The following is a 27,296-nucleotide window of genomic DNA, read 5'->3' as shown; positions in this document are numbered from 1 at the left end:
GGCCTTGGACATCTCCTGATGGACCTGTAAAAAGGTGAGGGTGAGGTAATTTCAGTGCCACTGCATGTTGCAGCACAACAAGGTTATACCTGCATATATCTCACATGTACAGTAGCTACTATGTTACTTGATATATTGCTGAAATTCTGAGTACGAGTGTACAATTGAGCTAACATCCCCAGACAGCACATATACATGACACCCATGTAAAGGTATGTACAGCCTGACAGAATGATTGCTGCAGTATTACAGTGGTGATCACAGTAAGCTTAGATGCATGCTTCTCTCCTGTGGACACTGTGGCACCCACCTACATGATGTATGGTGTGACAGATGTCTGGTAGCTGTCGTGTGCTAGGTTTGCCAGGAATTGCTCAGTGGCTGTGAGTGATTGTTCCACTGCAGGCCCTCCACAGGTGATGGCACAATCCCTGGCTATATCAGCTGTCCTTCATTGTGCAGCATTCACTATGTCCGTAGCATGGTGTCGAACCTGCTCATGTCTGGTCCTGATGGCCAGTCTCATTCACATCACAGATAAGGTGTGCCCACAATGCAGCCTGCTGTTCCCTGTTATGCCTCCCCCTGGATAGGAGGATGTGATGATGCTACTGTAGTCCTTGAAGTATTAGTTCATTCTGTACTTCTGAGAAGGGGGAGTGCCTTCTTCAATACATTAGTCCTGAAACGCATCAAAAGGGAAACACATTACAGGATCAAATACATGGATGTCCACTATGTACAGATACTGCAAGAACAAAATGACCGGCACTATCCACTGCTTGTTCACACATGTCATACCTCACAGTGTGACAACATACTACGTGTGTGGATACAACCAAGACAGTATCATTACAGAGGTAGTTCCCTGTATGCCATGAGAGATTCTGCTGTATGATCATACAACCAACAATCCTGTCTACTGTGGTATGTCCCCTATGGCCAGCCACTCAATAATATGTCAGAAGACCAATGCCAGACAAATAGCAGTGTGCTCTTATGACCACTATATTGAGATGTCCAACATCAGTGTGCCACAATGACAAAAGACAATGCCACCCCAATATATTGTTTGTCCCTTGTATGTGTAAGGCAGCAGAGTATCAATGACATGTCATTACCACAGGTCTAAGATAGGCTTACTGCTATACTCCCTATTCTCCATACCTCTATCTTCCCATTTGCATCCTGTTATACACAGACAATAGTTACATACCTGGTGGAGTGCAGTACTCCTCTGTTAAAATGTACTACTACTACTGTGTCACAAAGGTGTGCTCTGTGTGAGGGAAGTTTCATACAGAATGTTTTCACATAGGCAGCTGCTTGCATTTTAACATGCTGCTCATTAGCAGGTAATTGCCTCTAAACCAATCTGTGACTCTGATATGCTAATTGCGGCCAAAATAGCTGAGTTGCAGTATCATTAGCCACTGACATGTAACCACTGTGCAATATATAAGGCCTTCATGTACAGCAGGGACCATTTCTTAGCTGTTGAGATGGACATTACTGGGGTGAGTACATGGTCACAGAGGGTAGGTTTGTAGCAGAATCCTTTACATGGAGCTGTGTGTACCACAGGCTGCAGCTGCTACTGCAGGTAATAGACATAGGCAGTGAGTGTGAACACTTTGGAGGGCAACAAGCTGTAGGTGTATGTGTGTGTCAGCTGTGTCAGTCTTGTTGTAGAGGCAGAACCAGGGTGAGAGTACCCCTGACACTTGGTGACATATAGTAATAGTATATGGATATGTGATGTGTGTACTTAACTTCAGGCCTGTGTCTTCCAGCAGTGAAAAGCAGTTATTTACTTTGCAGTGCTTTGTGTGGATAATGAGTGCAGGAGTCATTCATTAATTGCTGTCTTCACAATAATGCAATTGAAATGGAAGACAACACTGGATTTGAATGCAGGACTGTGTGTGGTGAAACACACTGTAAACAAGACATTTAGCAGGCTGAGCTACTGAGTCACTGCTGCATTGGGTGTATTTGCAACACATATGTGCACACATACAGGCTGTGATATACATTTACAACATCCATGAGTATGTGCATGGCTTTATATGGATGTATTTCTGCACAAGAGTCCCAGTTGAATATGTATTTTGCCATGAATGCCTTAACAGGTGACTTTCGACATGTTGCTGATACAAGGGCATATTTACCTGCTATCACAGGCCTCAGTTACAAACATTATCATGTCTTTGGCTGTCTAGTGGTGTACTATTGCACCAGAGTCCAAGGTACACTCCCATTTTGTTTCCATTACTTTTTATTCCAGTTTGAGCAGAGTGGTGAGGCACACAGCTTTGCTGAAACATGCCTAATGACTGTAATTGGAAATTACTATGTTTTGTTTAAACCACCTTTTCTAAGAGTTGTGTGGTGTGGTGGGTTAACTCAGTGTGCTGCAGATGTGATGGGCTTGGGTTTGAAACATGACAGAGGTGTTTATTTTGTACATGTATCTTACAATGTTAGAAACGCATATAGACATTATAGCTATAATTTAGCTGAGCTTAGCAAAGCTCCTCGAAGCGGCGTGTCTTGCAGCTCCACTCTAAAAATATAAAGAAAAGAAAAAAGGGGAGATATCAAGGTGGTGAAATGGGGGCAAGCAGAGGGAAAAACATAGAGAAAGTCAGGGAGGGATATGCAGGAAGGGGGTAGGAAAGAACCATAGCTATCTACTTCATGTACAGCAACAACTGTGCAGTTTGACAGAATTTGTAGATGAATTTGGATTTTCAAACCCGAGAGAGATGGATGTGGACAACATAACTGCATTGTCAAGCCTATTGGACTGAATTACATGTGTCCAGTGGATATGTGTGCGAAATAGAGAGCTATATATGGGACATTATTTTTTTTGGGGGGGACAGGTGCCCATTTTTTTTTAAGGTGAGAGTGGAATGTTGGGGAAGGGACATAGGCACAAGTGGGGAAGGTAAGTTGGGTAGGTGAGGATGCATTTGCAAACAGACAAGACAGACAAGACAGCAGATAGGGGAGGTGTATGACACATGAGGGGGGTGAACACTTTGGATAGGAAGGGTGTTGGGAATCAGAGTCCCACATGCCTCCAGATGTCAGCAGTGTGACTCACATCCCCACCCATGGGACTGCTGACACTGCTCCATCACTGCCTTGAGGGTGGCTGTGCTAGAGGCTGGGCACCAGTGCGAAGCTGGTGGCTAGCATGCCCTCAGTATGGTGCAGGTGGTGCTCATAGCCATGGTGGACTATCTTACACACCAAGACTGACAGCTCTGCATGGGTGGCAACACCCACTCTGCTCCCAGGGGGAGACTGGGCCCCATTGCCTGAGGTGATACTACCCAGCACAGCAGTTAGTGCAGGGGCAGCAGAGGATGCAGCACCAGTCTGGGTCCCAGATGTGCTGGGACCCAGTGCCACAGCTGGTTGAGGCAATTTAGGGAAATCAGACGGAACTGGCCTAGCTTGATGTGCAGTGGAAAATGACATATAGCAATAGGTTATGGTTAGTAATAACCAAGCCAATGTTAGTATTAACAAAATTGAACATCATATTTATTCATCCAAATACATATTGATGCATATGCAACACAACATTAAGTAACATAATAGCAAATATGGTAACATCATGCCAGTAAAAAGTAAATCATAGGGCCAACAAAACAGTTAGTTTAACAAATATGTTAATATTGCATCATAATAAAACATAACAATAACCGACCACATTTTCCAATATATAGTTAGTTTAACAAAATATGTCAATTATTAAATTAGAATAAAACATATCAATAATAAAACACGTTTTCCAAAATATAGTTACTGCAACAAAATACGTTAATATTAAATCATAATAATAAATAGCAGTAATAAATAAATGAAGATAAGGGGTGGGTAGAGAGAGAAAAATTCCATTACTGACATTGCAGATCATATCCCTCAATACACTGAAATATATGCTCTACAGGTGTGTAGTGTCAGGTTTGAGTACAGTGACTACAATTCTCCTATAACTGATGTAGCATGTACATATCTCTCAAGCTGTTAGCATGGGTCAGTATGGGCCAAGCAGTAACAAGTGCAGATACACCACTACACAGAACAATTTTACATAATGTGGACTTGCATAACTACTCAGGTGTTCTGTAAATGGATTTGGTAATACATTGCATTCCAGATAATAATTTGTTTTCTAATCATGTGACAGACAGATTAGGCAGTTTGAATTACATTACAAGAAATCCTGACACTTGAGAGGCATGTTTGTGTACAGTAAGTAACCTAGACAGCCATCATGCCTTAGTTGGCAGGCATGGGATTAGAACCCAAGAGCTGTGACTGAAAGGGACATGTGCAAATAATGTAATAATTGATTGCAGCAACTTAGTAGAGACATGCAGAGGATACAGCAATATTGGGATTACACAGCTTTATTTATGACTCAGCAATGAACACATTCTTGGTATTGATGTTAACATTCAGTGAAATCTAAAAACACACTATCTGTGCATAATATGTGCCACCTCACCCATATAGTTGTTGTGTTCCTGGTGAGAGAAAACATGTGAGCATTGCATGACTGATACTGAAAATTTAGTGCTATATACTACTAGATTCAAACCCAGGACTGTGTGTGGGAAAATGTACTGCATACAAAGCATTCAACAGACTGAGCTAGCAAGTTACTGTTGACTCTTGAGTGACTGATTCTTGCCAGGAGATCACCTGGAACTATACTATGAACTAAGCAATACAAGTTACAGGAAATTTCTCTGGCATTCTAGTACTATTACAGTGTTATAGTAGACTGCAATGACTGTAGAACACAAGTACATGGAATACAACCATACTGCATACATGAAAAAAGCTATAGAATCAACAATGATAGTGAACACATTTTATAGTTATTGGTTTGAAATATCTGTGAAGTCCACACACAATATCTGTCCACGGACTGGGCTACCTCACACATATATCTTTATTACCTGATTTCTGAGGAAGACAGAGCATTATGTGACTGATATTGGCCTGGAGACAGCCTTTGACAGTACTATGGGTTGAGCAATACAGTTTGCAGACCATTAGATTTGCTGGCTACAGCTATTACAGTGTTACACTTGACTGCAGCAACCTTACCATAGACAATCAGTGCATACAGCTCTACTGCAATGGCTTTAACAAAACACAATCCTGATGAACAACATTTTGCTTACTGTAACTGGTATTGGTAATGCTTTACTGAAATACAATTCTTATTGTTCATTTATTGCACTACAGTTCTATAGTTCTAATTGCCCATTTATTGCAGTACAGTTCCTAGATTCCTAGGTTACTAGGTTAGTATTAGGCTAACTGCCCTTGCAAGCTATTTTAAGCCTAGCAAGTTATCCCTTATGAGACTCAAACCCTGCACTTTGTGTTTGTAAGGCAAACACCTTAACCATTAGGCCACCCTCCCATAAGATACCCATTTATTGCAGTGCATTTTTTCTTGTGTATACTTTATCACAGTAAATGCTTTACCCTTTCTTGCTTATCTCACTACTGTTGGCATAGTAAATCAGTACTTACCATGCTCATGGCACAACCTGGCCAAGTGCCCAGCATGGGATTTGACATTGCGAGCCCTCTCAGCTGCAGCTGTTGGGTGGGAAGCACACCATTATGCATACATATTTTGCTGACCTTCAGCTTGCATTTTGGTTAAAGGAAGACATATTTACATACTTGTGGAGCATTCCCAGCTTGAGCTTCCTGGACCCAGGTGTCCAGGGTTCCCCTCTTCCCCCTTTTCAGTACAATGGTAACAACACTGCTCACCTGTGCGGGGATGCCAGTAACACTGGTGAGTTCCCTGGCCAAACAGGCCCAGACCTCTGCATTACATTCTGAGCCCTGGAATCAACTCTGCATCAGTCAGGGTTCATGGTCTTTATAAGGAGCCTGACCATGACCCTGGACTCCCGAATGCCCACCGCTGTGCCCGAAAGTGCACACCTTCACCAATACCGCCAGCCATACCAAGAGTTGAATGAACTCTAATGACTGTTGCAGAATTCCCATCTATTGCATTTAATATAGGCTGCTTTCCCACCCTTACATGCCAACATTCAAAAAAAATGCCACATCACTTAGCAGTGTCCAAAGCAGCTGAGCAGCAGGGAAAAGTCAGATAACCATGGTTTTAGCGAGGCTTAGCACCACGCAAACATTGGTAGCCGTTAGCTTGTTTATGCACTCTTTAGCATGAATGATCAGTGCTTAGTAGAGTACAGCAGTGCCAAAATTCACAATAGTTTCATAAAATTAACATAAAATATTACATTCATATTCTGCCTCTTATGGACTCGAACCTAGGACCTACTGCACATAAGACCATAACTTTACCCATCTAGCTTGTTGGATATTATAAAAAATAGTATACCTTCACATATACTACTAGGCTACCTGTTAGTGTTGCTGAGCACTGCGCTGCACTGGGCAAACACACTTAAATACACTTATAATTAAATAATTAATTACATCCAGTTTCTATTTTTAGATGTCTGGCAGGTGTCTGCCATGTATGTATGAGCTCCGCTCAGCTCTGTTGCACTCCTCACCATGCTGCACAAATGTAAATGACAAAAAAGAAAATTTTAATAATGATAATTAATTACATCCAGTTTCTATTTTTAGATGTCTGTCAGATGTCAGCTGCCTATATGTGAGCACAAATTGGCATTGCTGCACTCTGTGTTGTGCAAACATGCAGTTAAAAAATAATTAAAAAATATTAAATAAAACATAACACATCATACAAATGACTTATTATACAGTTGACACACTTCACAACATTACAACAGTGGCGGGGAGCATTACAGAGAGCCTCACACTCATCTGCAGCCAAGGGTAGCCAGTATACCTTTCCCTACACTGATTCAATATCCATGTTCCTTGGCTCCCCCTTGGCTGTGCACCATCATTAATATGCATGGTGCCCTGCCGAGGGGGAAATGTGGCCATGTACGTGGATACATTCCTTGTAGGCTCTACACTGTGCCTACATGGATTTTATTAAATCCTGGAGCTAGAATTCTGGGATTAAAAAAAACAGTGTTATGGTAAAAAGGGAAGGTAAGAATTGAAGAAATCAAATAAAAGTGAAAGAAATAACATAATTAAACAAAAAGAGGAATAAGAAAAATAAAAATATTGGAAAGTTGCAACAAAAAGATGAGTATTGTGGTATAGACTGATGAAATGTTAAAACAGATAATGTTTAAGGGAGATACTTCCCCGGATTCTCAAAAGATTGCACAGAGTGCAAGATCGGTGCAGGAGCCCAAGCAGGCAATATGTCTGCCGTGTGATCCAGGAACAGCCCGCAGGGGCGTGCACAAGCAGTCCTGCACTAATCTTGCATGGACTAAGCCTTGGTATGTAACTAACCACATTTGCAGGTGAAATCCATGCAAATGAGGTGATTTTGCAATCCAGAAAGCTTGCAACAGTCCATGCAAGACTAGTTCTATCTGCAGAAATGCACTTGGTTAGTAATCGAGTACATTTCTGCAAATTCCAAAACAGCGCTATTATAGCTCCGAATAAAGGCTGCATGTCAAGTAGTAAGCATGCCAATGGTCAAGTATAAGGCCACTGGAATTGCAAACAAAACAAAACAAACAAAAAAAAACTTTTATTTTTTTTTACCCGATCTTGGCTGTTTAAGCGTAGGGCAGTGGCGCGCAAATGGGATCTGGGGGAAAATAATAAAATAAACCTAAAATAAGCATTCTAACTAAAATCAGTATTTGGCCATGTAAGTCAATGGCAGGCAGAAGACAACCTGGCCAGTGAGTAGTGGTTGCTAAGGGGGGAGGCTCAGTGTGAGACATGTAACTATGCATTAGCAGGCAATCCTATGCAAATGAGGGGGAGGATAGTGAATCCCAGCTTTCCCCAGGATGTGAGTCAGGTCCCAACAGTGTAAGAGTAGGAATAGCTTGGTGCAAGCCTAGAAGGCAGTTGACATCATGGGGGGGGGTGTCAGGCATACTGTAAGCAGATTGGAGCCCTGTTGCTCGGGTTTGCTCCTAGCTTAGCACAGATGTAGCACTCTTTACAAAGCCTAAGTGGGTGTGCGTGCCATGCACCAGGTTTTACAGGAAGAAAAAAAGAAGTTAAACCAGGAAATAGCAGCAGTGTGCACATTTGTGCACTCTGTTTGCACGGTGCGCACATGGGCTTAAACAGGGAGGCAATGGGAAGGAAAAACAGCAGTAGGAAGGTAATCAAGGAGAACTAGCATAGCTGGCAGGTGAAATGTATCAGAATCAGCCAATTACACAGGCAGCAGACCAGCCCAGAAAACTACTATAAACTAAGCAATCACCTTCTCCTCTGGTTTTTCCCACACTCTACACCACCGGTGTATACAAGCGGGGAAATTTTAACAAACAAACATACAAAATAAGAATGGCTGCAGCAGGCAACATAGTACAACATGTGCAAGAGGCTGAGGGTGGTGAGGATGTGAATGTTGCTGAACAACCTACAGTGAGGAGACGGCGAAGAGTGTACAGACTCAGGATAAGCTACCAGGGGCTACATGAGCTGGAGATAGTGGAGCAATATAGGGTGGACAGAGAACTCCTACAGCAAATTGTTGAGCTGTGCCAGCCACACCTGACACACCAAACTGACCGAGGGGAACCCATCCCAGTGGATACCAAGGTATGTGTAGGTCTAGGTATACTAGCCACAGGTACCTCCCAAAGATCAGCAAGGAATATCATGGGGATCTCACAGGCATCAGCATTCAGAGTATTCCACCTTTCCTGGATGCCATGTCAGCACATGCCAGTGAGCACGTATATTTCCTCAACACCCATGAGGTGTTGACCAGCAATATGCGTCTCTTCCACCAAATAGCAGAATACCCTGGGGTAGTGGGTGCTATAGACTGCATGCACATATGCATCAAAGCACCACCCAGTGAGCAGGGTAGGGCCTACATCAACCACAGGGGCATCCCCTCCATCAACTGCCAGGTCGTATGTGATGCCCAGGGCATTATAATGAATGTGTATTCTGGCTGCCCTGAAAGCTATGACCATTCCCACATATGGCATCTGACGCAGTTGTACCAGAGACTGGCCAGTGGGGACATCCCTTATGGTCACCTAGTGGGGGATGCTGAGTACACACTGGAGCCGTGGCTGATGACACCCATCAGAAATGCACACACCTGAACAACAACACCATAATGAGGCACACACACAGGCCAGGCATATAATGGAGTGTGTGTTTGGGATGCTCAGGTCATGGTTCCACTGTCTGGACACATCCAGTGGAGCCTTGCAGTATTCACCAGCTACATGTACCCAAATTGTTATGGTATGTGCTATTCTACACAGTATGATTCTGTAGAAACAGCTGCAGCAGGAACAGCACGGGGCACGGCCACACAGCCCACCATGAATGTCAAGGCCTGCACAACCACAGAGTGACCCGGAGGAGGAACAACCTGAGCCTGCCCCAGTAGGCAGAAGAAGGTGTGCCCAGTATGCCCTGGCCTTGGCAAAGAGGCAACACATAGCACATGCACTGACACAGTAGGGACCGACACCTCTCTCTGACTCACACATACAGTAAAAGGGATGCCAAACATGACACTACCTGTGCTCCACCATGTATAGGAAGTGTACTATGTGCATCCAACATAGGTAGCCCTCTAGCACCATCTGCAAGTCTGGCACACCCTCAAGGTAAGTCAATCAACCTACCAATTACCAAATGGAGTAGAATGTGTCGTTACCTGTAGCTATGGTATGGATGTGAGTATGCAAGGGATTTGGGTAGCTGAATGTTATGGCAGCAGACAGTAGACACCCATAGTGCACCATGACATCTGTAACACATACTGGAGTCACCATAGTAGCCAGTACTACACAGGGTGACAACACCCACTGCAGGAAATGTGCTGAGCCACATGTGTGTCCATATGACTCACACATGCCAGTCAGGATGGTTCACAAACCCAACATCAGTCCCAGCCAGCAGGACAGCTGTAGACAAACCCAAACAGAGCCTGTGCCATGGCCCCAGAATGATGGCTATGGTTAATCTCCCCACAAGGCCTACATAGACAGACCACAGCAGGGCAGGCAGTGGGATGTTAGTTCTGAAGGGTAGGAAGTCAGGCAATAATATGTAGGGCAACCAAAGCCACGATCTGTAGTACACTGGTATGCCTCTAGTCAGCATGACAGTTAGCAATACAGAATTAAATGGAGTACCTGACAATCCAGTACAGTCATAGCAAATCTGTACAAGTGTCATGTGTGCCCCCCACATCCTACATAGTAATGTAATAACAGTCAGGTGTGCCCCCCCAACCCTGTGTAGAAATGTAGAAATAGTCAGGTGTTCCCCCATACTACATAGTAATGTAATAACAGTCAGGTGTGCCCCCCCAACCCTGTGTAGAAATGTAGAAATAGTCAGGTGTGGCCCCCATCCTACATAGTAATGTAATAGCAGTTAGATGTGTCCCCCTCACTCCTGTGTACAAATGTAGAAACAGTCAGGTGTGCCCCCCTTGCTATGCAGAAATGTAGTAACAGTCAAAGCCAAATGATCGATGGATACCCTGCAGAGACAGCATGCTACCTGTTGGTGTACAACACAAAGGTCAGCACTGCAGCACAAGCTACCTGGACACGATCCACACATTCAATAGAGACAGCCATGGTGGTGGAGCTTAGATGGCACTCTGAAAGCAGCACTATTTAGAGCTCCTTAAAACTACTTTAAATAACAGGAAATTATTATTTTTATTTTGGAAAAAGACAGTTACTTGTTGTTCCTTAGTATTTTTATTACTAGTATTTCATCTTTGGAATATATTCTTCAAGAATTTCCTGTCAGAAATTTCTGAAGTTTAAAGCTGATCTGGGAAGATGAGTGGCTCAAAGAATTCACACGCAGAATCTACTCTGAGGAAAGAAATTCAATTTATGTCTTCAACTCTACAAGAACTATCTATTAAAATGGACAGTTTTAAAGACAACTTAGAAAATCTGAGAGAATGTTGTCATACTCAAACTGAAACTTTTAAAGAACTTCTTCAGCAACATCAAGCCAAAGTATTAAGTATTGAAGAGTCCTTATCTGACATAGATGGGAGGTTCAAACAGGAGGAAACCCAGGGTGATTTTCTTTAGCAACAGAATAAATGGCTTATTAACAAACTAGACGATATGGAAAATAGAGAAAGGAGGACTAATGTGAGAATATTTGGTTTACCGGAAAAATCTGAAGGAGATGACATAATTTATTTCCTTAATTCATGGTTACCTGACATCCTAGAACTGAAAGAAGAATTCTCTTATGGTATAGAAAGAGCCCACCGAGCCACTGGAAAACCCATTCCTACATCTTCAACCTCCACACCCAGGTCAGTCGTGGTTACATTTTTCTCTTATCTAGATAAAGAGCTTGTTCTTAAATATGCTTGGAGAAAGTCCCCTCTGAAGTACAAGCAAAATCTAATTAGATTTGACAATTACTTTTCCTCCAGAGTTTTAGAAATGAGAAAGAAAGCCTGGCCACTGATAAAGTTACTTAAGCAAAATAAAATAAAAGCACAACTAGCATACCCTGCAAAAATAAGGATTTTCACTTCAAATGAAACGAGGACATTTAACGACATTGAGGACGCGATAACTTTCATAAAGAACAACAACATGGTCACAGTTCCAGAAGAAATGGACTGGTCTTTTACTACATCACTAAAAAGATCCCCTGAGAAAAATAATTGGATTGATGTAAAGAAAAAAAGCAAATAACTGACTCAAAAAGTATCCTGATTCTCTCAAAGAATCAACTAAAACTAAAAATTCAGGCTAAAGGTAACAAAATATGTATTTGTCTACTCATTGTTTCAAGCACTTTATAAAGTATCTGTTAATAATATGAATACTCCATTTACATACAATAGACTTAATGACTGACCAATATACTGTTGCTTAGTAATGACAGTTATTTCTTTAAACTATTCTCTTTATTGTGTGATGGTGAAATATAAAAATGATGGTTGGGGAAGAAATATTTAATATTAATGTAACTTATACTACAAATATTGACTATGCAAATTTGTTTTGAATCTAATAGGCAAGGGTCATTTATTGACATGCAAGTTTAAATGTGTTTGACTCATTTGAGTCATTTGTAATGAAACATGATTTAAATTAAATTTAGACAATGACTAGATCCTGATGACTTATTTATCAAATATTGTTATGGGTTTCCGTTAAGGGTTTTGTTACGCACAAAAAAGTGAAGAGAAGCCTTTTTGTTACATGAGACATGCAGGAAATCTTCACTGCATAGTTTGCAAGCTTCTTTAGTGTACTATGCGCACTATCGTAAAGGCAGTATGCTCGTTTGATAAAGTTAAGTGCCAGAACACAATAATTATAACTCAATGTATCACTGTTAAGTCATTATACTTTCTAAATTAGTCTAAGTTTTAGGAATATAGTTTCAGGGCATCACAAAGTGTTGTTTGAATATTTAGCTTACATTTTATAGGTATGTGATGAAACTCCTTTAGCACAAGTGCTGTGTTAATAGAATCCTTCTCTGTTTATTTGCCAAATAACTTTATAGTTAGCGAAGAAACACAGTTGAAGTCCTGATTTATCTTACTACAGGAGATGATGTAGACACAAGCATATGATGCTAGTGTGCAAACACATTACACTTCTTTATAGCCTTAAAGTGACAGTACTTGTGTAAATAGTATAACTGTTCAATATATGTTCTGTATGAAAGAAGGGATGGAAAGAAGATATTACGAGGTATGAATATATTATAGTTTACTAATAGACATTATAAAACAGAAGTAAAATGAATACATTTATACATGTAAAGTTGGAATATTCAGCATTAGACCCATTATTAGATACTTTGAAGTTCTTCATGAATGCGCATTATTTAGTTAATAAATAAATAAAGAAGAGAAACAACTTAAAAGTCTGTATGTTATCATATTCAATGAAGTATCAAAGGAAGATATGTTATGTTTAGAAACAGCTTCTTGACTAGATAAGAAAAGAATGTGTAAGATATAAACTGATACTGGGTCTTTACAAGCATGCATTGAGACAAAGTTCATATTTATTGTATTGAACTATAGCTTACTATAATAGACATAGAATGCAAAACAGTGAATAGTCTGCAACATGTTATTTATTTCAGACAAACATGGCTAACCTACAAGACTACATTATTAATGGAATTTCTCCTGCTGAAAACTGACTGGTTGTAAAGGCATTCTCACTATGAAGCTAGCTAAATGAATGCCTTATCTACTTTATTAATTGACATTATCTAACTTACAGCTATTATTAATGCTTAGTTATTGTAATGCAATTTTAAATTGAATTGTTTTTTTGAATTGAAATTATACAAATGTGAAATAGTAATTTAAGATCTTGCTCATCACATGCAATAGACTACTTAAGGGTCTCAGTAATCTAATAGCAAATGAACTCTCTATTGAAATTTAAGGTTAAGTAACAAACATGATATAGAGCTCTTTCATGTGTAATTGTTGTATAGCATAGCCTTGAGCAGCACTCGTATATGCATTGGAGTTTTATATATATGCAGAACTTGTAGTTCTCATATCTAAACTAATCCATTACAGTGATGACAGATGTTAGAAATTGTTTAATTCTCTGAGTTTAAAATTGTTATTAGTGTAAACAAATTGCACAGCACAGACTAAAGTATGTCCTATAAGGCAGTTACGAAATGATCTGGTCATCATATAGATACTCATAAAAGATGGAAGGGAAATGAATTATCGAGCACATTACACAATAATTCACTTAAATTATACAAATACATTATTAAAAAGGAAACATACCTGAATTAATGCAGACGATGTAATACATGATAAAATTTTAATGCTTGAAATCTATATCAAGTTATTTTATAGCAAGCACATTTCTAAATATCTTTGATTAAATTAATCACATATGTCTGATTTGATTTAATTGCAACCTCCAGAATAACATACAATGGAGCATCTAACTTTTCCTTAATGTTTGGTTCAATTTTTGCAATGAAGGTTAATCTGTCTGAGCTTTTTAGTTCACTCAGATTGGGAATGTTATACATTCCATGTTTGTTAAAAGATTATTCTAAATATTTGTTTATACACATGTATAACTTCTACTATTGTACACTTGCTGCTTTTTTTCTTCTGGCCTCATTCAGTTTCTAATTTACATAGTTTAAAAGGAAGTAACAGTCTCACCATTGAATTCAATGCATGTATGGAGATTACAGAACAAATAAATGACAAAATATCTAGTCATCATTTCAATCAAAACTCTTTAATAACAAATTAATGAGATGGTTATAGTATTACTCTCATTAAATGTAAATGGTTTAAATAACCCTAGGAAGAGATCTAACTTACTTAAATAGCTAAAAATAAATAAAGCACAAGTGGTATTTTTGCAGGAAATGCACTTTAAAGCTAATGATAACTTCACATGGAACCCATGTAACTTCCTAAAGCTATCTAATTCATCGTACAGTAAAAAAAAAAACAGAGGGGTATTAATACTATGTAAGAAAAATATTATCAATCCTCAAGTTTTATTTAACTATGAAGATAAGGATGGCCTTTTATCAATAGTAATAGTAAGACATAGTAATAGAATCTGGACATTGGTGAACATGTATTGGTTTCCGGGTATAGGTATAGGAACTATTAAAAAGCACATAGAACTTATTAACAAAACTTCTAAAGGTAACTTAATTTTGAGAAGAGATTTTAACTGTATCTTAAAGAGCCAGGAGACCACCAACAAAAGACCCTTTCATATTACATCTACAGGGAGAGCTCTTAAAAAATGGATAGATAATTTACAGTTATTAGAGTCATTTAGTATTAAGAATGAAAGCTCATTACTATTCTCCCATAGTGACTATAGATTCAACACTCAAACAAGAACTGATAAAATATATGTATCCCATGATTTAAAAATGAAAATATTGCATTCTTCTATACTCCCCTGCCCCCTATCTGACCATAACTCGCTTATTCTTAGAATTCAAATGGATTTCAGAAGATTGACAATCACCAAAAGAATTTCAGAATATTTTACTAAACTAAAAGAGTTTAAGCCATGGTTAGACTTTGAATACAAACTATACTAGTGACATAAATATAGTTATTTTATGGGATTCTCTAAAGGCATATCTTTATGGTAAAATTATTTCTTGGTGTAATAATAAAGCAAAGGAATGGGAATCAGAGCTAACTAATATTCAAAAACAAATCATAGAAACTAACCTAAAGGTTTTAGAAGACCCTGTTGTAAAAAAGAAGGAAATTGGAGAATTAAATAAAAAATACAATGATATCTTAATGCATAAAACCAATTTGGCCTTATAAAAAGTAAAATTAAATTCTTATTCACTCTCTCCCAAATATATGCATAATTTAGCTATGAGATTAAAAAGATTTTCCAATGCAAATAATATTACAAACATAATTCATGAAGGGGATAACAAGAAAAAAGTTTCAGATATAAGTGACATTTTGGACACTTTTAAATGTTATTTTACAAAACATTATAATAATAATGACTCACTTCATAGCAATACAAACATATGCCTAGATCACTCAAACTTAAATAAAATACCAGAGAGCATAAACATGAATATTCAAAAACAAATTACGCTAGAAGAAATTAATGAAAAAATTAAAAGAGGTAAAAATAACAAAGCCCCAGGCATAGATGGAATCATTATAGAAATGTATAAACTATTCCTAACATCTGTCATAACAATACTACAAAAGGCACTAAATTAAACATATTCACATGGCACAATTCCACCTTCATGGAAATACTCATTGATTACACCTATTTTAAAGGAAAATAAAAATCCCAACTCATTTTTTATTTATTTATTTATTTTACATTTGTTAACGAAACCGAAAAGGCCCTTTTTCAGCAGAGGCCCGGGGAGAAAAGCTCCACAAAGAAAAATTACAGACACATTTAGTTATTTAGACATGATCAGTATATTACAAATTACAAGAGACATGTTTTTACAGTGGTATGCGGCACATAAACAGTTACAGTGGAGAGAACAAACAAAAAAAAATAATTTTAAAAATAAAGGTAATTAATAGATTTGTGGTGTACAGCTGAAATTTGGAACATAGGTAGAATACATACATAGTACATAGGTACAGTACATACATTGTAGATTATACATGTAGATCATGTAGTTCATATAGACATATTTCACTCCTTAATAATGACTGCAACATTCTTATGTCTATTCTGGTTAATAGGATCAAAAAATCTCTAACTCAAGTCTTTAGTGATGACAAAACAGGGTTTATTTACAACAGACACACCCATGATAACATACAAAGAATTTTAACCACTATAGACATTTTAAATAAAGACAAAGCTGAAACTCTAATAGTCACATTAGATATTGAAAAAAACATTTGATTCACTAAATTGGAATTATCTATTCAAAGTTCTACAAATTTATAATTTTCCTGCACAATTCATTACTTTAATAAATAATATCTATAGAGACAATTTGGCATATGTAAAATTAGGTCCATTCACATCAGAAGCAATTAAAATTACTAAGGGTACCAAACAAGGATGCCCCATGTCTCCAATATTATTTGCCCTAGCAATTGAACTTTTTTCCTCTGAAATTCGTTTAAATCCCAAAATTAAAGGCATTAACATTTATAATCAATTTAACTCCAAAATAATGCTATTTGCTGATGATATTCTACTTACCTTGTTAAACTCAGATGAGTCTCTATGTGAATTAAACTCTTTAGCTGAAAATTTTCATCAGATCTCAGGTCTAAAAATGAATGCATATAAATCAAATCATATACTATTAAATAATAAAAATAAATCAAATACTAACAAAAATCAAATAGTTGGTAAACAGGTTTCCTCTCTAAATTATTTAGGGATTGTTTTATGTGAAAACCTAGAATTAACTTTATCTACAAATTATAATAATATCCAGAATACCCTTAAATTATTAATAGGAACATGGAATAAGTTGTATTTAACCTTCAAAGATAGATTGCAGCTAATAAGATGGTCATTCTCCCAATGGTAAACTACATTACAGAAGCTATCCCTATAATTTCTAGCAAAAAAAAATTTAAAAGACTTAAATAAAATCATTAGAAGTTTCTTTTGGTATCCCCCCAAAAAAACAGAATAGCTTTTCTAAACCATATTAGGCCCTGGGAGATAGGAGGTATTAACTTTCTTGATTTAGAAACTTATATCAAAGCATCCATTTTCAAAACAATAATAAATTGGATAGATCCAAAATTTTCTTCAGCATGGAAAACATTAAATGCTGTTATTTTTTTCAAGAAGAATGTAAATTAGCAAACAATATACAACTCAATGATCAGAATAATAAGCTCTGGTGTTTTATTTGTATTAACTTGCAATACAACTGCACCAAACCTACTAATCTAAATTATATAAATTACATTTACAGTACTTTTCGGAGTTTGTAAATAATAACGTTGACATCAAATTATGGTTCCAGTTATTAACTCCATTTAAAATTACAAAAAAACCTTTTCAATAACATTCCTACAGATGCCCTTAACTCATGGAAGAGAAACAACTTCATATGTTAGTATCAATGTATGGAAAATCTGATAGTTTCCGATATTAATCAGTTAATTAACACATTTAATTTATTAAACACTGACTGGTTAGCTGTCAAGACCCTAATAGCTTATACAAAAGATCTATGTCGAACAATAGATAATTCCTTATTTAGTTCCATGCCCAAATTTATACTTCATTTATATGAAGTAATATATAGAGACTTTAATTGGACAAATTTAACTTCAAACCTATATAAAATTATCATTAAATATAAAACAAAAGCTAATCAGAAATTTTGGAATTTCATCACTAAAGATCATACATTATTGCTATCAAATGAGACCAAAAAAGATATATTATATTCTATAAAGTTAACCTCAAATATACAAAGTTGGAAAATCTTTGCATGGAAGCTCCTCCATAGAGCCTTTTATACTACAAGTAAAATAGCTAGATTTAGTAATATGAATGAAATACTATGCTGGAGGTGTTCATTGAAATTTAATGCAGATTGGTCTCATATTATGTATGCATGTTCTTATATAAAGAAATTTTGGGAAGATATTGGTGAATTTCTGCAAGCCATTTATACTGATTCTTTTATTTTTGTCAAAGTTATTGATTCTTCTGAATATAAATGAAACCATTGCAATGAGAAGGAAAGTCCAATATCTTCTTTGGACTATAATGGCAGTATAAAAAAATGCATCACAAGGAAATGGAACTCCACTATCAGCCCAACTCTTGAGGATTTTCTAACTCTATTGAAAGATGTAGCTTTGTTAGAAATCAAAGTCAAAGAAATGAGAATCTTTCCTAGGAAATGGACCAACAATCTCTGGGAGAAAGTTCTCTCTCTAATTGAGACAGTCAAGATGGTCACAAATTAACCTACATAAGAAGAGAAGTTGTAAGAAGTCATCATTTATTTTGTCTCACTGTTTGTTTAATAATGTATAGCATTTGTATATGCAATAATGATTGTAATCCTTTATATATAACTGACTTGAGGCCTATGTACGTTTGTAAATAGTTATTTAACTTATTTATTTTACTTACAAAAATCATTAACTATTGTTTCTAAAAAAATTTTTGAATAAAATTATTTGAACAAAAAAACCCCAAATATATATATATGTATATATATATATATATATATATATATATATATATATATATATATATATATATATATATATATATATATATATATAGCCATAATGGGCATGTTCACACACTTAGAGAAATTAAGGTAATGTCAGTCAACAACATACTGAAAGTTCATACTGGGCATGCTCACACACTTACATGAAGGCCATGTCTGCAAATACCAGTAGACCAGACATATCTGGCAATTGCAGTTGTTAGTGCAGACACTCATCAGTATGCACCACTCATGCCTTGCACACACAGTGGATAGAAATACAGACATATATGTCAGGACAACACACTATAATAAGCCAAAGGTAGATGTACATAGATGTGTGGAAGAGGGTGACTGACAAGGAGCCATTCAGACCTGTCCCACCCAGCACACAGCCAAAGGCCCCCAAACACATGAGATGCAGATGTCACTCACTGCAGATACTAGCCACCAGTATCTGTCAGCATTACAGACTATGTGGTGTATGTACCAGCTGTGCAATATGACTGTACAAGGAAGTAGTCATCTAGCAGCTGTATACACATAACTGTGAAATATGATCCCGTGTGTGCCTGCATGTGGCATGTCAACCCCTAGATGAATGGGTTATGGCCCATGCACACACCACCTTCCCCATAGCCCTACTATGACAAGCCTGCTGAGGTCATCCAATGTGAAATACCCCTTTGGGAGTGCTTTAGCCCTGTAATCTCCGTGGTGCATCCCATAACTGTGTACTGCTGTAGTGTGATAACCTAATTAAGTAGGAGTTCTAACCCCAGACTTGGCAGCTGAGTGTTTGTCTGTGTGCGTGGCTGACTGTGCAGAGAGCAATGCTTTTAAGGGTACTCACACTCCCTACAATTCATATACTTAACTTTGGCAAGGCTGCTGATGTCACTCACCTAGAAATACACCTCTGGGAAGGTTGTAGCATGTCCTGTAACTACGTAGTGCTGAGTGTGAAAAAGTATTTAGGCAGGTGTTCTAATCCCAGACATGGCAAGTAAGTGTGTATCTGTCTGACCCTGTCTGTGTAGAAAGCAATACTTTTTAGGGTACTCACACTCCTTACAATTCATATACTCAACTTTGGCAAGGCTGCTGATGTCACCTACCTAGAAATACACCTCTGGGAAGGATGCAGCCCAGTAATCTCTGTAGCGCATCCTGTAATTGTGGACTGCTGTAGTGTGATAAAGTAGTTATGTAGGTGTTCTAATCCCAGACATGGCAAGTGTGTGTGTGTGTGTGTGTGTGTGTGTGTGTGTGTGTGTGTATGTGTCTGTCTGTCTGTCTGTCTGTCTGACCCTGTCTGTGTAGAGAGCAATGCTTTTTAGGGTACTCACACTCCTTATAATTCATATACTCAACTTTGGCAAGGCTGCTGATGTCCTCCACCTAGAAATACACCTCTGGGAATGCAATCTCTGTAGCGCGTGCCATAACTGTGTACTGCTGTAGTGTGATTTAGAACTGTGGTAGGGTTCCATCCCCACCCATGGCAGTTCTGGATGCTTTGTGTGTTTCGATGTCTGTGTATGGAGCTATGCATTATAGGCTAGCCACACTCAGTACATGTCAAATGGCCTACTTTGGCAATCAGTGCTGATGTCATTCATTGTGAAATACACCTTTGAGGAAGGAGTTCTCTAGTAATCCTTGTAGTGCATCCTATAACAGTCCCATGCTGTTGTGTGATGTAGACCTATGTTAGGGGTTCTATACCCATACATGTTGGTTGTGGATGTTTTGTGTGTGCGTCACTGTCTGTGTAGGGAACAATGCATTTTAGGCTAGTCGTACTCACTACAATTCGAATGTCCTACTTTGGCAATTCTGCTTATGTCATTCAATGTGATATACACCTTTGGGGAAGGAGTACTCCCATAATCTCCATGGCACATACTATAACTGTGTAGTGCTGTAGTGTAATAAACTAGTTAGGTAGGGGTTCTACTCCCAGACATGACAGGTGTGTGTGTGTGTGTGTGTGTGTGTGTGTGTGTGTGTGTGTGTGTGTGTGTGTGTGTGTGTGTGTTTGTGTGTGTATGCTTGTAACATGTATCCTGTGTGGAGGTGGTTGTGAGTGTGTGACACCTGTGGCCAATGTGGAGCGGGTTTTGCATATTTCATATATGGCGGCCCTACTATATATCACAATGTCCACTATACAGGGATAACAGATGTGAAATAGCTGAGAGGCTGGGGTGCAAAGCCATACCCATATATGTGACATCAAGGCCAGGCAATCACAGTTAGCAACCCCAGTATTACCCGAGCACACTCCCAATCCATGTCTCATACACATACACACACACACACACACACACACACACACACACACACACACATATGCCTAGGCAACAGCCAATATGTGGGTAGTACACTGCATATTGGCCAGTGATAGTAACTATGGGGTGATAGCTGTGGGCTACAGAGGGCATGGCACCCCATCCATCTGTCCAATATGCACATACATGCAGACAGTGCACCTCCCCCATGTTCCCCAATGGACACCTGCAACACCTGTGGTGCCATCATATGTGACCCACATAGGACATACCATGCCTGACAACATGCCTGTATTGACAGATGCCACTGACACCAGAAAATGCCATTAGCATGCTATCAATGTAGGTGCAGGGTAATCCTGCTGCCTATTACCAGTTCCCACCACAGGTGGGCAAGACTGGCACATCTGATGATAATCTGTGTTCACAACATGGGCCAGACACCCCAGGTACAGTTCCACATGTCACTGTACATGCATGTGGGAGGTGTGCACATCCCAGACACCATCCATGTCATGGACTAAGGAACACATACATGGCAAGCGATATACAGCAGTAGCCACACACATTAGTCACCGAGGTGACTGAATGGGGGATACAATACCCACCTGTGTGGACAAATGCAGACACTACAGCCCTGAGCCACAATGCAGACCATCATTATGTGACCTGATGCCAAGGTATACCCATCACCTAGCCTTGTACAGCCATTTGGCACAGTTGACCAGCAGACACCTGTGCAGACATGCACATATGCATGTCAGTACTGTCACCCTGTGTGTTTGTGTGTGTGTTGTATGGTGTGTATGTTCACATCCACACTCCCTACAACCCCCATGGGCATACTGAAGCATGCTGTCCGATGTCAGACACCTCCCCATACCCTTTGCCCATACAACCCCCATATGAACCATGTGGTGAGTGTGATACCTGCACAATGATTTGTTGTAGCAATCCCACTACTGATGAGTTGTAATCCTGGCCCTGCCAAGTGTGTCAATGTGTGTGCATCCCTGTGAGAGTGTTGCTGTGTTGATGCTGGCACCTGTTCATGAGGACAGGCACATGTACATCACCTACCATATAGCTACCATATCCCTGTTGCAGATGTCAGTCACCATCACATATATGTTCTGAGGACTCCACAGCAAGTAACCCATGTGGCGCATCCAATAACTGCATAGAGCTGTGATAGCACTACATAGTCGTCAGGGGGTTGATACCCTGTGCTGGTAGGTGTGTGACACAAATATGCGTAGGTTTTACTCTTCCACCCCTCCCTGACTTGTCTTTGCCTCTGTCTGCCTCTCCCACTCCCTCTCTGGTGGATGTGGATACCTACGCCTTCTTTCCTTGGTAGCAGCATGTGTATTTTAAGTGATGCTCATGATCAGCTGATGGCCTCTGCATGAGTTGCAGCACTCCCCTAGCTGATTGCATGTGGAACAGCTGTGGTAACATTCTCATAGCCAATTGCATGGAAACACACTCCAGTATCTAGGAACATCATGTTGATGTTGGTCCTTTTCATTCACTGTGAGGAGGAACTAGATCTGTTGTTTGACAAACAGCATCTCAAATGGATTGAGGATTTACCTCTAGCAACATACACTGTGGAAACAGGGCAACACACAGGAGGGGATGTGGCTGACCTGACTACAGACTGTAAGTGCTATTATACTGTATTTGGAGTACTGTTGGTTTAACAGTGTGTGTGTGGATATGACTGTCCTACATGTCTCAATACCTGCCATGTCAGTTCCATGTTTATGAGGAATCCCCATTGGCAGGGTCATCTGTAGACCGGGCAGTGTGTTGTGCCTTTGGTTTCATGTGTTACCAATGGAGCATCTATCTGTGGACTGCAGAAGGTAGTGTAAGGATTGCAGTCTGTAGATGGTGAAAGCTGTGACAGTTACTGGCTTTATATTCCACATAGGACATATGTTGCAACAAACCCTGCTACAACAGTAAATGTATGAGGTTATCACAGCAACATGTCATTATTGGCCCTGTGTATGTACTTCCAGCCACAACTCTGTCAACCTGTGTACATATGTCGTGCATGTAGTGGTGCATATGTGCTGTACATCATAATTAGTGTCATCATATCTGATAAGCCAGTGAGATATCAGACTGCTACACATGTTATGTACAGTAGGGGTTATATTTGATGACATAGCCTGGACATTCTGTGGATGTTTGCACAGTACTGAGGTCTGTGTACTTATGGTGAATGTCAACAGTCTGTGTATTGTTAATTTGTACTTTAGCCTGTCTACAGACTGTGGTATATGTCATTGTTCTAAGTTCCGTCCTATCTGATGTTACATGCTGCTCCACTGTATGGTACCGTATCGGCGTACCTGTTTGTAGAGCCTTATATCCACATGTCCCATACCACAGACAGCCATGAGACCAAACTGTGTTGCAGCCCAGTATATGTAAGGTCAGTATGTGAGTGGCACATATGAGGATGGTGTCGAACAGATAGTCCATATACTGTAATATTATGCTAGCTTAACATATGTGGCTATGGCTGTGTTCACATTGGTTGTGGTTATGCACTTTCACACAGGTGTATCTTACCATGTGCTGTGACATGCCTGTAGAACCTGCTATATATGCAGGTACATGTACATTCCCACATAGGAGATGTAGGCCAGTGTTGAGCCAGTCTGCCTGTAGCCTGCACAGTGCATGGTTACATGCCTAGCAGCTTAGTGTACTTAACCAATGAGATGTCATGTGCAGATACTTGCCAGATGTACTACTGCCGGGCCTCCCTTAACAGTCATGCATGTCAGACAGAGCAGTGGTATGCTGTACAGATGTATGTCAATATCTAGTGGGTAGTATATGGCCATGGCACCCTTGTACCAGAGCTTATTATGTGTCAGGCCAGACAGGGGTGTGTGAATGCATAACCTATGGTGGCAAATGTATTCCAGTTGTTATGTGTTATACCCATCTACATGGCTATCTACATCCATATTGTCAGGCATGGTACACATGTTTAGCACTAAGGGGTTATGTGTATACCTCTGGACTGTACAGAGTGTGTCAGAATGTCCACATATATTGGCCAATACCTCTGTTGCTGTCCATAGGGGCATTACATGCTAGCAGCAATACTTTACTCTGATGTCCTTAGGATGTCTGTCAGTAGCCAATGGCACACATGTTATAAGCAGATGTGACCTCCAACACACACCATGTCTGTGAAGACAATCCCAATGACAGTAGCAATAGTCTACTAATATACCTGCTATACATGCCTGACATCCCCTTGCACTATGACTGTGGGACTATAGAGGCTGGGGTAAGGCTACATTCCATGTCCAGGACATATGGTGGAAATATATGTACATATTATTATCCAGATAGCCATATATATATAGGATTATACATGTGTAGTACTTCCAATTACCACTGTCATGGCAACCACCTACTCTAAACCCCTACATCATGTGGGCATGGTCCCTTTACATTTCCTGTGTGACAGACATCCTTCCTGTGTGTGGGCATCAGTGTTACAGACAGCAGGTAGCAATACCTCTTACAGGAAAACTGGCACACTCAGGGCAGCTACATATTTGTAGGAGTTTCAGGAACTACAGACAGAGTGTGAGTAGAGTTGTGTTATGCTTTGTATAGTACTGGTGTTACAGTGTGTGTGTGTACATACTACTTTACCTTGGAATACAGTCTGTCTGCATAGCTCTCAACTGTGGGCCTATCCTCTTGGTGGCCAGAGGTGTGCCTATCATGTGTTGTCTGTGAGATATTTCACTGGCAGTGTGTGTGTGTGTTGAGTGCTATCAGTACATGGCTACATCCATTTCGGTTTCTAACTTCAATTCCCTGACTAAGGGTATGTTGCAGACTATCCTGTAACACCAGCAACTTGCTTAGTGTAGGACAACAGTTTTCCACATTTGTGCCTGTGTTCCAGCCTCTGTCCTCCACCTACATACCAAGCTTTGCACATATGACATGCTGTCGGGGGTTGTTCTGTAGTGGGCTGTGAGTATATCACAGTGCCATTGCTGCCATCAGTCTACTGCTGTTGTATCCCCCACACATACGGTGGGGCTGGGGCCATATATGTGTTGGTGTCACCTACACAATACATGTGTGCTCTTATGCACTCCATAGGCCAGTGTATGTAACAGTGGTATATGGCCTTGTATTACTGAATCTGGGAGGAAGCACCATAAATGACCTAGGCTGTTACAAAATGTGGGAATATCAGGGGTGAGTTGCCTTAAGGTATCTGGAGGTACAGTACCATATACTTCACCTATATTTACATTACTTACATAAGGCGTTAATGCAAGCCTACTGCCTCCTGCTGTACAGACTGTTCTGTTTGTCAGTGTGCTTGTGATGGTATCAGGTATGCCTTGTTATGTAACGGTCACAATCCATTTGGTCACATTACGTCTTTACCACCTAGTGATTTTGTACAGAGTGCAGATAGAGGGTGCTGCATTACATTGTTTGGTATCCTGTGGCCCAGTCTGTCCTCACTTTTGTGCAATTTGAAGGGCTTGGCCTGGACAGCAACAGTTATGAACCTTTCCAGACTACACTATTAGTATAACTGTTTCACAGTTACATTACTCTGTTTATATGGATGTCAGTGTCTGAACAGCTATATGATATGGCATATAGAACTGTAATAGTACACATTTAAAGGTTTTCCATTTCAGCAAACCTGCGCGTGGTGTTTTTTCCTATGAGCTCTCTGTAGGTATATGTTGCAGGCAGCGATTGTCATTTGTATGGGTAGCCCACATAGTGTCCAGTTGTTCAGGTGTTAACTGTAGGCATAGTGGCCGTTCCATATTGTGTGCACCTTCTACATATGTATCTTACTGTACATATATCTGCGTGTGTATGTGTAGTCACATGTATATATATATATATATATATATATATATATATATATATATATATATATGTATATCTGTATCTGCATATCTGTGTCTGTGTGTCTGTATCCTGAAGATGTTGATGGCTTCCACATTTTATGTTTTCTATGAGAGACAGTCTGTACTGCATGATATGTTACCAACACCAGCCTAACATCATACAGGTGAGAGGTAGTGCTGTTAACATCTTGTGCCCATGTCATATCAGGTCGTGGTTATGGGATCTGCAACACCTGGTAATGTATTGCAGGGTGGACATGTTTGGCTGTGGGGGTGGGATGCCTATTCGTACAAGACGTATAGTGTGTGGGCCCTCTCAGCCCCATTAGTGGTGCATGTGGACATATGTGTTTTTGTTAATCTGCCATTGCTATCTACAGATGTATGGCCATATATACCTATATAGATATATATATATCTGCTTACATGTATATATATATATATATATATATATATAGATATATATATATATATATATATATATATATAAAACTATGTCCGTATATAACTACATAGATATATATCTGCGTACACATATGTAACTTGCTGTGTATATGTAGACATATAGGTGTAGACACATAAATGTGTCGATGCAGGCATTTGCATGTATATATGTTTATATATATTAATATACATGTATATATTTTTAGAAACATGTATATATATATATATATATATATATATATATATATATATATATATATATATATAGAAGCACTTTACATAATCGAATTACTGAAATCTCGAATGTCATATGGTCGAGACCATACGATCGACATTTCAGTAAATTGAATATGTAAAGTTTTAAAAAATAACACTTTACTTACCTTAAAACATTACGTGCACACAGAGGCAAGGCTTCTTGTATGCTCTGTGTGTAATGTAATGTTTTATCTTTTTTGCGGTGTTGACAGGAAGTGGGAAATCTCCCATTTTGCGCTTCCGCATACAGCGTAGTATGGGAGATTTCCCTTTTCCCCACAGTAGCGCGATCTCGGAGTTGGTATATTTAACTGGGGGGGTGTGGGGGGCACAGGGAAAGCGATGTTTGACTTTTTTTTTTTTTTGGGGGGGTTTCATTTTAGAAGTTCGAGTTTCCAAAACTTGATCTTTTGGTCTCGACCATATGAAGTTCGAGATTTTGGGAATTCGAGCTTCTAAAGTGAATCCATATATATATATATATATATATATATATATATATATATATATATATATATATGTACAG

Source organism: Protopterus annectens, chromosome 6.part0, assembly GCF_019279795.1.
Source record: "Protopterus annectens isolate FY-2018-M chromosome 6.part0, PAN1.0, whole genome shotgun sequence".
NCBI classification, from domain to species: domain Eukaryota; kingdom Metazoa; phylum Chordata; order Ceratodontiformes; family Protopteridae; genus Protopterus; species Protopterus annectens.
Note: the sequence above shows the minus strand (reverse complement) of the source record.